Genomic DNA, 15830 nt, shown 5'->3' on the forward strand with positions numbered 1-15830 from the left:
CTGATGGAATACAAACAAGAGTTTGGACAGAGCAGTCATTATGAAATAAAAAACACAACAAATAGGCGTTTGAAGCTTATAAGTCTACTCGAAACACGACCAAGGTGAGTATTTGTGTTTTGGAAAATAAAATGGAACACTTTGTTGAGGTCACAGATATTAATGGCCTCCAAACTGAGTTTGACTGCGATTTTCAGGTTAATTCAGTGAGAATTCCACAGGCAGTCAGCAGGAGGGGTGGATGAATCTGGGAGCAGCCGGTTTCCTTGCGACTAAATCCAGCCCAATATCAGAAAGGTCTCCTGTATTTCTTTGGCATTTTTCTCATTTTTTGATTTATCCTGCTTTGTAATGAATTTTCTGATGTGAGATTTGGTTTTGAGGCTGCAATATGGAGTTTAGGGCACAAGAGGAAGGTTTTTTTTTTTTTTAAACAGGGCACAGCTCTTGGCTTGCTCCAATTCTGGCTTGCTGTCCTTGTTTTGCATGCCTCAGCTCAATTTTGGTTTGTTGAGTGGCAATTTCCTAAATGTTTTCTGGGTCTGAGTTGGTTTTGCCTTCTTCCTTCCCAAATTTTGTATTCTGTCACATTACAAACAAGAGTTTGGACAGAGCAGCCATTATGAAATAAAAAATACAACAAATAGGTGTTAGAAGCTTAGAAATCTACAGGTAACACGACCAAGGTGAGTTTTTGTGTTTTGGAAAATGAAATGGAACACTTTGGCTGAGGTGACAGATATTAATTGCCTCCAAACTGAGTTTCACTGCGATTTTCAGGTTAATTCAGTCAGAATTCCACACGCAGTCAGCTGGAGGGATGGATGAATCCGGGAACAGCCCATTTCCTTGCAACTGAATCAAGCCCAATGTCATTATGGATTCTTGCGTTTCTTTGCTTTTTTCTCATTTTTCTTATTTATCATGGTTTGTAATGAATTTTCTGATGTCAGCTTTGGTTTTGAGGCTGTAATATGGCGTTCAGGGCACCAGAGGTATGGTCTTTTTCAAACAGGGCACAGCTGTTGTGCTGCTCCAATTCTGGCTTGCTGTCATTGTTTTGAGTGCCTCAGCCGATTTGTGGTTTCTTGAGCGGCAATTTCCTAAAGGTTTTCTGGGTCTGAGTTGGTTTTGCCTTCTTCCTTCCCAAATTTGTATTCTGAGGCAATACAAACAAGAGTTTGGGCGGAGTAGCCATTATGAAATAAAAAACACAACAAAAAGGCGTTTGAAGCTTAGAAAAATACAGGTTCACGACCAAGGTGAGTTTTTGTGTTTTGAAAAATCAAATGGAACACTTTGGCTGAGGTGACAGATATTAATTGCCTCCAAACTGAGGTTCACTGCGATTTTCCGGTTAATTCAGTCATAATTCCACAGGCATCAGCTGGAGGGGTGGATGAATCTGGGAACAGCCAATTTCCTTGCGACTCAATCAAGCCCAATATCATTATGGATTCTTGCATTTCTTTGGCTTTTGTCTCATTTTTCTTATTTATCATGGTTTGTAATGAATTTTCTGATGTGAGCTTTGGTTTTGAGGCTGCAATATGGAGTTCAGGGCACCGGAGGAAGGTTATTTTTCAAAAAGTGCACAGCTGTTGACTTGCTCCTATTCTGCCTTGCTGTCATTGTTTTGGGTGCCTCAGCCGATTATTGGTCTTTTGAGCGGCAAAATCCTAAATGTTTTCTGGGTCTGAATTGGGTTTGCCTTCTTCCTTCCCAAATGTTGTATTCTGATGCCATACAAACAAGAGTTTGGGGAGAGTAGCCATTATGAAATAAAAACACAACAAATAGGCATAGAAGCTTTGAAATCTACAGGTAACACGACCAAGGTGAGGTTTTGTGTTTTTGAAAATCAAATGGAACACTTTGGCTGAGGTGACAGATATTAATTGCCTCCAAACTGAGTTTCACTGTGTTTCTCCGGTTAATTCACTCAGAATTCCACAGGCTGTCAGCTGGAGGGGTGGATGTATCTGGGAACAACCAGTTTCCTTGCGACTAAATCAAGCCCAATATCATTATGGATTCTTCCATTTCTTTGGCTTTTTTATCATTTTTCTCATTTTTTATGGTTTGTAATGAATTTTCTGATGTCAGCTTTGGTTTTGAGGCTGCAATATGGAGTTCATGGCACAAGAGGAAGGTTCTATTTCAATCAGGGCACAGCTGTTGTCTTGCTCCAATTCTGGCTTGCTGTCATTGTTTTCGATACCTCAGCTAATTTGTGGTTTCTTGAGCGGCAATTTCCTAAATGTTTTGTGCATCTGAGTTGGTTTTTCCTTCTTCCTTCCCTAATTTTGTATTCTGAGGCAACACAAACAAGAGTTTGGACAGAGTAGCAATTATGAAATAAAAACCACAACAAATAGGCATTTGAAGCTTAGAAATCTACAGGTAACATTACCAAGGTGAGTTTTTGTGTTTTGGAAAAAAAAATGGAACACTTTGGCTGAGGTGACAGATATTAATTGCCTCCTTACTGAGTTTCACTGCGATATTCAGGTGAATTCATTCAGAATTCCACCGGCAGTCAGCTGGAGGTGTGGATGAATCCGGGAACAGCCAGTTTCCTTGCAACTAAATCAAGCCCAATATCATTATTGATTCTTGCATTTCTTTGGCTTTTTTCTCCTTTTTCTTATTTATCATGGGTTGTAATGAATTTTCTGATGTCAGCTTTGGTTTTGAGGCTGAAATATGGAGTTCAGGGCACCGGGGGAATGGACCTTTTAAACAGGGCAAAGCTGTTGGCCTGCTCCAATTCTGGCTTGCTGTCATTTTTTTTGAGCCTCAGCCGATTTGTGGTTTCCTGAGCTGCAATTTCCTACATGTTTTCTGGGTCTGAGTTGGTTTTGCCTTCTACCTTCCCAAATTTTGTATTCTGATTTCTACAAACAAGAGTTTGGGGAGAGTAGCCATTATGACATAAAAAACACAGCAAATAGGATATTGAAGCTTATAAATCTACAGGTAACATGACCAAGGGGAGTTTTTGTGTTTTGGAAAATCAAATGGAACACTTTGGCTGAGGTGACAGATATTAATTGCCTCCAAACTGAGTTTCACTGCGATTTTCAGGTTAATTCAGTCAGAATTGCACAGGCAGTCAGCTGGAGGGGTGGATGAATCCGGGAACAGCCGGTTTCCTTGCGACTGAATCAAGCCCAATATCATTATGAATTCTTGCATTTCTTTGGCTTTTTTCTATGTTTTCTTATTTATCATGGTTTGTAATGAATTTTCTGATGTGAGCTTTGGTTTTGAGGCTGCAAACTGGAGTTCACGGCACTGGAAGTATGGTCATTTTAAACAGGGTACAGCTGTGGCTTGCTCCAATTCTGGCTTGCCTTCATTGTTTTGGCTGCCTCAGTTGATTTTGGTTTCTTGAGCGGCAATTTTTTAAATGTTTTCTGGGTCTGAGTTGGTTTTACCATCTTCGTATCCAAATTTTCTTTTCTGCTGCCACACACACAAGAGTTTCAGCAGAATAGCCATTATGAAATAAAAAACACAACAAATAGGCGTTTGAAGCTTAGAAATCTACAGGTAACATGACCAAGGTGAGTTTTTGTGTTTTGGAAAATAAAATGGAACACTTTGGCTGAGGTGACAGATATTAATTGCCTCCAAACGGAGTTTCACTGTGATTTTCAGGTTAATTCAGTTAGAAATCCACAGGCAGTCAGCTGGAGGGCTGGATGAATCCGGGAACAGCCGGTTTCCTTGCAACTAAATCAAACCCAATATTATGGATTCTTGCATTTCCTTGTCTTCTTTCTCATTTTTCTTATTTTTTATGGTTTGTAATGAATTTTCTGATGTGAGCTTTGGTTTTGAGGCTGCAATATGGAGTTCAGGGCAGAAGAGGTAGTTTCTTTTTCAATCAGGGTACAGCTGTTGGCTTGCTCCAATTCTGGCTTGCTATCATTGTTTTGGGTGCCTCAGCTGACTTTTGGTTTCTTGAGTGGCAATTTCCTAAATGTTTTCTGAGTCTGAGTTGGTTTTGCCTTCTTCCTTCCCAAATTATGTATTCTGATGCCATAGAAACAAGAGTTTCAGCAGAGTAACCACTATGAAATAAAAAACACAACAAATAGGCGTTTAAACCTTCAAAATCTACCAGTAACATGACCAAAGTGAGTTTTTGTGTTTTGGAAAATCAAATGGAACACTTTGGCTGAGGTGACAGATAGTAATTGCCTCCAAACTGAGTTTCACTGCGATATTCAGGTTAATTCAGTCAGAATTCCACAGGCTGTCAGCTGGAGGTGTGGATGACTCCGGGAACAGCCGGTTTCCTTGTGACTATTCAGGCCAAATGTCATTATGGATTCTTGCATTTCTTTGGATTTTTTCTATGTTTTCTTATTTATCATGGATTGTAATGAATTTTCTGATGTGAGCTTTGGTTTTGAGGCTGCAATATGGAGTTCAGGGCACCAGAGGAAGGCTCTTTTTCAAACAGGGCACAGCTGTTGGCCTGCTTCAATTCTGGCTTGCTGTCATTGTTTTGGGTGCCTCAGCTGATTTTTGGTTTCTTGAGCGGCAATTTCCTAAATGTTTTCGGGGTCTGAGTTGGTTTTGCCTTCTTCCTTCCCAAATTATGTATTCTGATGGCACACAAACAAGAGTTTGGGCAGATTAGCCATTATGAAATAAAAAACACAAGAAATAGGCGTTTAAACCTACAAAATCTACTGGTAACTTGACCAAAGTGAGTTTTTGTGTTTTGGAAAAACAAATGGAACACTTTGGCTGAGGTGACAGATAGTAATTGCCTCCAAACTGAGTTTCACTGGGATTTTCAGGTGAATTCAGTCAGAATTCCACAGGCAGTGAGCTGGAGCAGAGGATGAATCCGGGAACAGCCGGTTTCCTTGTGACTAATAAGGCCAAATGTCACTATGGATTCTTGCATTTCTTTGGCTTTTTTCTCTGTTTTCTTATTTATCATGGTTTGTAATGAATTTTCTGATGTGAGCTTTGGTTTGTGGCTGAATATGGAGTTCAGGGCACCAAAGGAATGGTCTTTTTCAAACAGGGCACAGCTGTTGGCCTGCTCCAATTCTGGCTTCCTGTCATTGTTTTGAGTACCTCAGCCGATTTGTGGATTCTGTGCGGCAATTTCCTAAATGTTTTCTGGGTCTGAGTTGGTTTTGCCTTCTTCCTTCCCAAATTTTGTATTCTGACGGCATACAAACAAGAGTTTGGGGAGAGTAGCCATTATGAAATGAAACACAAAACAAACAGGCATTTGAAGCTTAGAAATCTACAGGTAACATGACCAAGGTGAGTTTTTGTGTTTTGGAATATAAAATGGAACACTTTGGCTGTGGTGACAGATATTAATTGCCTCCAAACTGAGTTTCACTGCGATTTTCATGTTAATTCAGTCAGAATTCCACAGGCCGTCAGCTGGAGGGGTGGATGAATCCGGGAACAGCCGGTTTCCATGTGACTGAATCAAGCCCAATATCATTATGGATTCTTGCATTTCTTTGGCTTTTTTCTCCTTTTTCTTATTTATCATGGTTTGTAATGAATTTTCTGATGTGAGCTTTGGTTTTGAGGCTGCAATCTGGAGTTCAAGGTGCAAGAGGAAGGCTCTTTTTCAAACAGGGCACAGCTGTTGGCCTGCTCCAATTCTGGCTTGCTGTCATTGTTTTGGGTGCCTCAGCCGATTTGTGGATTCTGAGCAGCAATTTCCTAAATGTTTTCGGGGTCTGAGTTGGTTTTGCCCTCTTCCTTCTCAAATTTTGTATTCTTACGCCATACAAACAACAGTTTGGGCAGAGTAGCCATTATGAAATAAAAAGCACAACAAATAGGCGTTTGAAGCTTAGAAATCTACAGGTAACATGACCAAGGTGAGTTTTTGTGTTTTGGAAAATAAAATGGAACACTTTGGCTGAGGTGACAGATATTAATTGCCTCCAAACTGAGTTTCACTGCGATTTTCAGGTTGATTCAGTCAGAATTCCACAGGCAGTCAGCTGGAGCAGAGGATGAATCCGGGAACAGCCGGTTTCCTTGTGACTAATAAGGCCAAATGTCATTATGGATTCTTGCATTTCTTTGGCTTTTTTCTCTGATTTCCTATTTATCATGGTTTGTAATGAATTTTCTGATGTGAGCTTTGGTTTTGTGGCTGCAATATGGAGTTTAGGGCACCGAGGGAATGGTCTTTTTCAAACAGGGCACAGCTGTTGACCTGCTCCAATTCTGGCTTGCTGTCATTGTTTTGGGTGCCTCAGCCGATATGTGGTTTGTGAGTGGCAATTTCCTAAATGTTTTCTGGGTCTGAGTTGGTTTTGCCTTCTTCCTTCCCAAATTTTGTATGCTGACGCCATACAAATAAGAGTTTCGGCAGAGTAGGCATTATGAAATAGAAAAACTCAACAAAAGGGGTTTGAAGCTTAGAAATCTACAGGTAACACGACCAAGGTGAGTTTTTGTGTTTTGGAAAGTCAAATGGAACACTTTGGCTAGGTGACAGATATTAATTGCCTAAAAACTGAGTTTCCCTGCGATTTTCAGGATAATTCTGTCAGAATTCCACAGGCAGTCAGCTGGAGGGGTGGATGATTCCTGGAACAGCCGGTTTCCTAGCGACTAAATCAAGCCCTATATCATTATGGATTCTTGCTTTTCTTTGGCTTTTTTCTCCTTTTTCTTATTTATCATGGTTTGTAATGAATGTTCTGATGTGAGCTTTGGTTCTGAGGCTGGCATATTGAGTTCTGGGCAGAAGAGGAAGGTTCTTTTTCAAACAGGGCACAGCTGTTGGCCTGCTCCAATTCTGGCTTGCTGTCATTGCTTTGGGTGCCTCAGCTGACTTGGTTTCTTGAGTGGCAATTTCCTAAATGTTTTCTGGGTCTGAGTTGGTTTTGCCTTCTTCCTTCCCAAATTTTGTATTCTGACGCCATACAAACAAGAGTTTGGGCAGAGTAGCCATTATGAAATGAAAAACACAACAAATAGGCATTTGAAGCTTAGAAATCTACAGGTAACACGACCAAGGTGATTTTTTGTGTTTTGGAAAATAAAATGGAACACTTTGGCTGAGGTGACAGATCGTAATTGCCTCCAAACTGAGTTTCACTGCGATTTTCAGGTTAATTCAGTCAGAATTCCACAGGCAGTCAACTGGAGGGGTGAATGAATCCGCGAACAGCCGGCTTCCATGTGACTAAATCAAGCCCAATAACATTACGGATTCTTGCATTTCTTTGGCTTTTTTCTCCTTTTTCTTATTTATCATGGTTTGTAATGAATTTTCTGATGGGAGCTTTGGTTTTGAGGCTGCAATATGGAGTTCAGGGAGCAAGAGGAAGGTTCTGTTTCAAACAGGGCACAGCTATTGGCCTTCCCCAATTCTGGCTTGCTTTCATTGTTTTGGGATCCTCAGCTGATTTGTGGTTTCTTGAGTGGCAATTTGCGAAATGTTTTCTGGGTCTGAGTTGGTTTTGCCTTCTTCCTTCCCAAATTTTGTATTCTGACGCCATACAAACAAGAGTTTGGGTAGAATAGCCATTATGAAATAAAAAACACAAGAAATAGGCGTTTGAAGCTTAGAAATCTACAGGTAACACGACCAAGGTGAGTTTTTGTGTTTTGCAAAATAAAATGGAACACTTTAGCTGAGGTGACAGATATTAATTGTCTCCTATATGAGTTTCACTGCTATTTTGAAGTTAATTCAGTCAGAATTCCATAGGCAGTCAGCTGGATGGGTGGATGAATCCGGGAACAGCCGGTTTCCTTGCGACTATATCAAGCCCGATATCATTATGGATTCTTGCTTTTCTTTTGCTTTTTTCTCCTTTTTCTTATTTATCATGGTTTGTAATGAATGTTCTGATGTGAGCTTTGGTTCTGAGGCTGGCATATTGAGTTCAGGGTAAAAGAGGAAGGTTCTTTTTCAAACAGGATACCGCTGTTGGCATGCTCCAATTATGGCTTGCTGTCATTGTTGTGGGTGCCTCAGCTGACTTGGTTTCTTGAGTGGCAATTTCCTAAATGTTTTCTGGGTCTGAGTTGGTTTTGCCTTCTTCCTACCCAAATTTTGTATTCTGACGCCATACAAACAAGAGTTTGGGCAGAGTAGCTATTATGAAATAAAAAACACAACAAATAGGCATTTGAAGCTTAGAAATCTACAGGTAACACGACCAAGGTGAGTTTTTGTGTTTTGGAAAATAAAATGGAACACTTTGGCTGAGGTGACAGATATTAATTGCCTCCAAACTGAGTTTCACTGCGATTTTCAGGTGAATTCAGTCAGAATTGCACAGGCAGTCAGCTGGAGCAGAGGATGAATCCAGCTACAGCCGGTTTCCTTGTGACTAATAAGGCCAAATGTCATTATGGATTCTTGCATTTCTTTGGCTTTTTTCTCTGATTTCCTATTTATCATGGTTTGTAATGAATTTTCTGATGTGAGCTTTGGTTTTATGGCTGCAATATGGAGTTCAGAGCACCGGGGGAATGGTCTTTTTCAAACAGGGCACAGCAGTTGGCCTGCTCCAATTCTGGCTTGCTGTCATTGTTTTGGGTGCCTCAGCCGATATGTGGTTTGTGAGCGGCAATTTCCTAAATGTTTTCTGGGTCTGAGTTGGTTTTGCCTTCTTCCTTCCCAAATTTTGTATTCTGACGCCATACAAACAAGAGTTTCAGCAGAGTAGCCATTATGAAATAAAAAACACAACACATAGGCGTTTGAAGCTTACAAATCTACAGGTAACACGACCAAGGTGAGATTTGTGTTTTGCAAAATCAAATGGAACACTTTGACTGAGGTGACAGATATTAATTGCCTCCAAAGTGAGTTTCACTGTGATTTTCAGGTTAATTCAGTCAGAATTACACAGGCAGTCAGCTGGAGGGGCGGATGATTCCGGAAACAGCCGGTTTCCTTGCGACTGAATCAAGCCCAATATCATTATGGATTCTTGCTTTTCTTTTCTTTTTTCTCCTTTTTCTTATTTATCATGGTTTGTAATGAATTTTCTGATGTGAGCTTTGGTTCTGAGGCTGGCATATTGAGTTCAGGGCAGAAGAGGAAGGTTCTTTTTCAAACAGGGCACAGCTGTTGGCTTGCTCTAATTCTGGCTTGCTGTCATTGCTTTGGGTGCCTCAGCTAACTTTTGGTTTCTTGAGCGGCAATTTCCTGAATATTTTCTGGGTCTGAGTTGGTTTTGCCTTCTTCCTTCTGAAATTTTGTATTCTGACGCCAAACAAACAAGAGTTTATTATGAAATGAAAAACACAACAAATAGGCATTTGAAGCTTAGAAATCTACAGGTAACACGACCAAGGTGATTTTTTGTGTTTTGGAAAATAAAATGGAACACTTTGGCTGAGGTGACAGATATTAATTGCCTCCAAACTGAGTTTCACTGCGATTTTCAGGTTAATTCAGTCATAATTCCACAGGCTGTCAGCTGGAGGTGTGGATGAATCCGCGAATAGCCGGCTTCTATGTGACTAAATCAAGCCCAATAACATTACGGATTCTTGCATTTCTTTGGCTTTTTTCTCCTTTTTCTTATTTATCATGGTTTGTAATGAATTTTCTGATATGAGCTTTGGTTTTGAGGCTGCAAAATGGAGTTCAGGGAGCAAGAGGAATGTTCTGTTTCAAACATTGCACAGCTATTGGCCTGCCTCAATTCTGGCTTGCTTTTATTGTTTTGGGATCCTCAGCTGATTTGTGGTTTCTTGAGTGGCAATTTGCTAAATGTTTTCTGGGTCTGATTTGTTTTTCCCTTCTTCCTTCCCAAATTTTGTATTCTGACGCCATACAAACAAGAGTTTTGTTAGAATAGCCATTATGAAATAAACAAACACAACAAATAGGCATTTGAAGTTTATCAAGCCTGATTTCATTACGGATTCTTGCATTTCTTTGTATTTTTTCTCCTTTTTCTTATTTATCATGGTTTGTAATGAATTTTCTGATGTGAGCTTTGGTTTTGAGGCTGGCATATTGAGTTCAGGGCACAAGAGGAAGGTTCTTTTTCAATCAGGGCACAGCTGTTGGCTTGCTCCAATTATGGCTTGCTGTCATTGTTTTGAGTGCCTCAGCCGATTTGTGGTTTCTTGAGTGCAAATTTCCTAAATGTTTTCTGGGTCTGAGTCGGTTTTGCCTTCTTATTCCCAAATTTTGTATTCTGATGCAATACAAGCAAGATTTTGGAGAGTAGCCATTATGAAAGAAAGAAAAAAAAAAAACACAGCGCATTGCCCTTTCAGGATTAGAAATCTACAGGCAACACGACCAAGATGAGTTTCTGTGTTTTGGAAAATGACATAGAACGCTTCTGCTGAGGGGACAGATTCTAATTCCCTCCCAAATGAGTGTGAGTGCGATTTTGAGGTGAATTCAATCAGAATTCCAAAGTCAGTCTGTGGAAGGGGGGATGAATCTGGAAACAGCCAGTTTCTTTGTGTCTAATTCCAGCCAAATATCACAAAGGACTCTTGCATTTCTTTGGCTTTTTCACATTACCCTAATTTATCATGGTTTGTTATGAATTTTCTGATGTGCGCTTTGGTTTTGAGGCTGCAATATAGAGTTCAGGGCACCTGAGGAATGGTCTTTTTCAAACAGGGCACAGCTGTTGGTGTGCTCCAATTCTGGCTATTGTCTTTGTTTTGGGTGCCTCAGCTGAAATTTGGTTTCTTGAGTTTCACTGGGATTGTCAGGTTAATTCAGTCAGAATTCCACAGGCAGTCAGCTTTAGTGGTGGATGAATCTGGGAACAGCCGGTTTCCTTGCAACTAAATCAAACCCAATATCATTATGGATTCTTGCATTTTTTTGGCTTTTTTCTCTTTTTTCTTATTTATCATGGTTTGTAATGAATTTTCTGATGTGAGCTTTGGTTTTGAGGCTGGCATATTGAGTTCAGGGCACAAGAGGAAGGTTGTTTTTCAATCAGGGCACAGCTGTTGGCTTGCTCCACTTCTGGCTTGCTGTCATTGTTTTGAGTGCCTCAGCCGATTTGTGGTTTCTTGTGTGGCAATTTCCCAAATGGTTTCAGGGTCTGAGTTGGCTTTGCCTTCTTCCTTCCCAAATTTTGTATTCTGATGCAATGCAAAGAAGAGTTTGTACAGAGTAGCCATTATGAAAGAAAAAACACAACAAATAGGCGTTTGAAGCTTAGAAATCTACAGGTAACATGACCAAGGTGAGTTTTTGTGTTTATGAAAATAAAATGGAACACTTTGGCTGAGGTGACAGATATTAATTGCCTCCAAACTGAGTTTCACTGTGATTTTCAGGTTAATTCAGTCAGAATTCCACAGGCTGTCAGCTGGGGGGGTGGATGAATCCAGGAACAGCCGGTTTCCTAGCGACTAAATCAAGCCCTATATCATTATGGATTCTTGCATGTTTTTGGCTTTTTTCTCTTTTTTCTTATTTATCATGGTTTGTAATGAATTTTCTGATTTGAGCTTTGGTTTTGAGGCTGGCATATTGAGTTCAGGGCACAAGAGGAAGGTTCTTTTTCAATCAGGGCACAGCTGTTGGATTGCTCCACTTCTGGCTTGCTGTCATTGTTTTGGGTGCCTCAGCAGATTTGTGGTTTCTTGTGTGGCAATTTCCTAAATGTTTTCGGGGTCTGAGTTGGTTTTGCCTTCTTCCTTCCCAATTTTTGTATTCTGATGCAATACAAGCAAGATTTTGGACAGAGTAGCCATTATGAAAGAAAAAAAAAAAAACACAGCAAATTGACCTTTCAGGATTAGAAATCCATAGGCAACACAACCAAGGTGAGATTCTGTGTTTTGGAAAATGACATGGAACGCTTCTGCTGAGGGGAAAGATTCTAATGCCCTCCAAATGGAGTGTGAGAGCGATCTTGAGGTGAATTCAATCAGAATTCCAAAGTCGGTCTGTGGAAGGGGGGGATGAATCTGGAAACAGCCAGTTTCTTTGTGTCTAAATCCTGCCAAATATGACAAAGGACTCTTGCATTTCTTTGGCTTTTTCACATTTCCCTTATTTATCATGGTTTGTAATGAATTTTCTGATGTGAGCTTTGGTTTTGAGGCTGGCATATTATGTTCAGGGCACAAGAGGAAGGTTCTTTTTCAATCAGGGCACAGCTGTTGGCTTGCTCCACTTCTGGCTTGCTGTCATTGTTTTGGGTGCCTCAGCCGATTTGTGGTTTCTTGAGTGCCAATTTCCTAAATGTTTTCTGGGTCTGAGTCGGTTTTGCCTTCTTATTCCCAAATTTTGTATTCTGATGCAATACAAGCAAGATTTTGGAGAGTAGCCATTATGAAAGAAAAAAAAAAGTGCATTGCCCTTTCAGGATTAGAAATCTACAGGCAACACGACCAAGATGAGTTTCTGTGTTTTGGAAAATGACATAGAACGCTTCTGCTGAGGGGACAGATTCTAATTCCCTCCCAAATGATTGTGAGTGCGATTTTGAGGTGAATTCAATCAGAATTCCAAAGTCAGTCTGTGGAAGGGGGGGATGAATCTGGAAACATCCAGTTTCCTTGTGTCTAAATCCAGCCAAATATCACAAAGTACTCTTGCATTTCTTTGGCTTTTTTCTCTTTTTTCTTATTTATCATGCTTTGAAATTAATTTTCTGATGTGAGCTTTGGTTTTGAGGCTGGCATATTGAGTTCAGGGCAGAAGAGGATGGTTCTTTTTCAATCAGGGCACAGCTGTTGGCTGGCTGCAGTTCTGGCTTGCTGTCCTTATTTTGAGTACCTCAGCCGATTTGTGGTTTCTTGTGTGGCAATTTCCCAAATGTTTTCTGGGTCTGAGTTGGCTTTGCCTTCTTCCTTCCCAAATTTTGTATTCTGATGCAATGCAAAGAAGAGTTTGTACAGAATAGCCATTATGAAAGAAAAAAACACAACAAATAGGCGTTTGAAGCTTAGAAATCTACAGGTAACATGACCAAGGTGAGTTTTTGTGTTTATGAAAATAAAATGGAACACTTTGGCTGAGGTGACAGATATTAATTGCCTCCAAACTGAGTTTCACTGTGATTTTCAGGTTAATTCAGTCAGAATTCCACAGCCTGTCAGCTGGAGGGGTGGATGAATCCGGGAACAGCCGGTTTCCTAGCGACTAAATCAAGCCCTATATCATTATGGATTCTTGCATTTTTTTGGCTTTTTTCTCTTTTTTCTTATTTATCATGGTTTGTAATGAATTTTCTGATGTGAGCTTTGGTTTTGAGGCTGGCATATTGAGTTCAGGGCACAAGAGGAAGGTTCTTTTTCAATCAGGGCACAGCTGTTGGATTGCTCCACTTCTGGCTTGCTGTCATTGTTTTGGGTGCCTCAGCAGATTTGTGGTTTCTTGAGTGGCAATTTCCTAAATGTTTTCGGGGTCTGAGTTGGTTTTGCCTTCTTCCTTCCCAATTTTTGTATTCTGATGCAATACAAGCAAGATTTTGGACAGAGTAGCCATTATGAAAGAAAAAAAAAAAAACACAGCAAATTGACCTTTCAGGATTAGAAATCCATAGGCAACACAACCAAGGTGAGATTCTGTGTTTTGGAAAATGACATGGAACGCTTCTGCTGAGGGGACAGATTCTAATGCCCTCCAAATGGAGTGTGAGAGCGATCTTGAGGTGAATTCAATCAGAATTCCAAAGTCAATCTGTGGAAGGGGGGGATGAATCTGGAAACAGCCAGTTTCTTTGTGTCTAAATCCTGCCAAATATGACAAAGGACTCTTGCATTTCTTTGGCTTTTTCACATTTCCCTTATTTATCATGGTTTGTAATGAATTTTCTGATGTGAGCTTTGGTTTTGAGGCTGGCATATTATGTTCAGGGCACAAGAGGAAGGTTCTTTTTCAATCAGGGCACAGCTGTTGGCTTGCTCCACTTCTGGCTTGCTGTCATTGTTTTGGGTGCCTCAGCCGATTTGTGGTTTCTTGAGTGCCAATTTCCTAAATGTTTTCTGGGTCTGAGTCGGTTTTGCCGTCTTATTCCCAAATTTTGTATTCTGATGCAATACAAGCAAGATTTTGGAGAGTAGCCATTATGAAAGAAAAAAAAAAAAGCGCATTGCCCTTTCAGGATTAGAAATCTACAGGCAACACGACCAAGATGAGTTTCTGTGTTTTGGAAAATGACATAGAACGCTTCTGCTGAGGGGACAGATTCTAATTCCCTCCCAAATGATTGTGAGTGCGATTTTGAGGTGAATTCAATCAGAATTCCAAAGTCAGTCTGTGGAAGGGGGGGATGAATCTGGAAACATCCAGTTTCCTTGTGTCTAAATCCAGCCAAATATCACAAAGGACTCTTGCATTTCTTTGGCTTTTTCACATTTCCCTGATTTATCATGGTTTGTAATGAATTTTCTGATGTGAGCTTGGTTTTGAGGCTGCAATATGGAGTTCAGGGTACTGGAGGACCTGTCTTTTTCAAAGAGGGTACAGTTGTTGGCTTGCTACAATTCTGGCTTGCTGTCATTGTTTTGGGTTCCTCAGCCAATTTGTGGTTTCCTGTGTGGCAATTTCCTAAATGTTCTCTGGGTCTGAGTTGGCTTTGCCTTCTTCCTTCCCAAATTTTATATTCTGATGCAATACAAGCGAGATTTTCGACAGAGTAGCCATTATGAAATAAAAAACACAACTAATAGGCGTTTGAAGCTTAGAAATCAACAGGTAACATGACCAAGGTGAGTTTTTGTGTTTTGGAAAATAAAATGGAACACTTTGGCTGAGGTGACAGATATTAATTGCCTCCAAACTGAGTTTCACTGCGATTTTCAGGTTAATTCATTCAGAATTCCACAGGCAGCAGCTGGAGGGGTGGATGAATCCGTGAACAGCTGGTTTCCTAGCGACTAAATCAAGCCCTATATCATTATGGATTCTTGCATTTTTTTGGCTTTTTTCTCTTTTTTCTTATTTATCATGGTTTGTAATGAATTTTCTGATATGAGCTTTGGTTTTGAGGCTGGCATATTGAGTTCAGGGTACAAGAGGAAGGTTCTTTTTCAATCAGGGCACAGCTGTTGGCCTGCTCCACTTCTGGCTTGCTGTCATGGTTTTGGGTGCCTCAGCTGACTTTTGATTTCTTGAGTGGCAATTTCCTAAATGTTCTCTGGGTCTGAGTTGGCTTTGCCTTCTTCCTTCCCAAATTTTGTATTCTGATGCAATACAAGCAAGATTTTGGTCAGAGTAGCCATTATGAAATAAAAAACACAACAAATAGGTGTTTGAAGCATACAAATCTACAGGTAACATGACCAAGCTGTTTTTGTGTTTTGGAAAATGAAATGGAACATTTTGGCTGAGGTAACAGATATTAATTGCCTCCAAACTCAGTTTCACTGCGATTTTCAGGTTAATTCAGTTAATTCAGTTAGGATTCCACAGGCTTGCATTTCTTCAGCTTTTTCACATTTCCCTTATTTATCATGGTTTGTATGAATTTTCTGATGTGAGCTTTGGTTTTGAGGCTGGCATATTGAGTTCAGGGCACAAGAGGAAGGTTCTTTTTCAATCAGGGCACAGCTGTTGGCGTGTCCAATTCTGGCATCCTGACATTTTTTTTGGTCCCTCAGCTGATTTGTGATTTCTTGAGCGGCAATTTCCTAAATGTTTTCTGGGTCTGAGTTGGTTTTGCCTTCTTCCTTCCCAAATTTTGTATTCTGACACAATACAAACAAGAGTTTGGCCAGAGCAGCCATTATGAAATAAAAAACACTACACATAGTTGTTTGAAGCTTAGAAATCTACAGATAACACGACCAAGGTGAGTTTTTGTGTTATGGAAAATAAAATGGAACACTTTGGCTGAGGTGACAGATATTAATTGCCT

The sequence above is a fragment of the Oryctolagus cuniculus genome, unplaced genomic scaffold (assembly GCF_964237555.1).
Source record: "Oryctolagus cuniculus unplaced genomic scaffold, mOryCun1.1 SCAFFOLD_95, whole genome shotgun sequence".
Classification (NCBI taxonomy): domain Eukaryota; kingdom Metazoa; phylum Chordata; class Mammalia; order Lagomorpha; family Leporidae; genus Oryctolagus; species Oryctolagus cuniculus.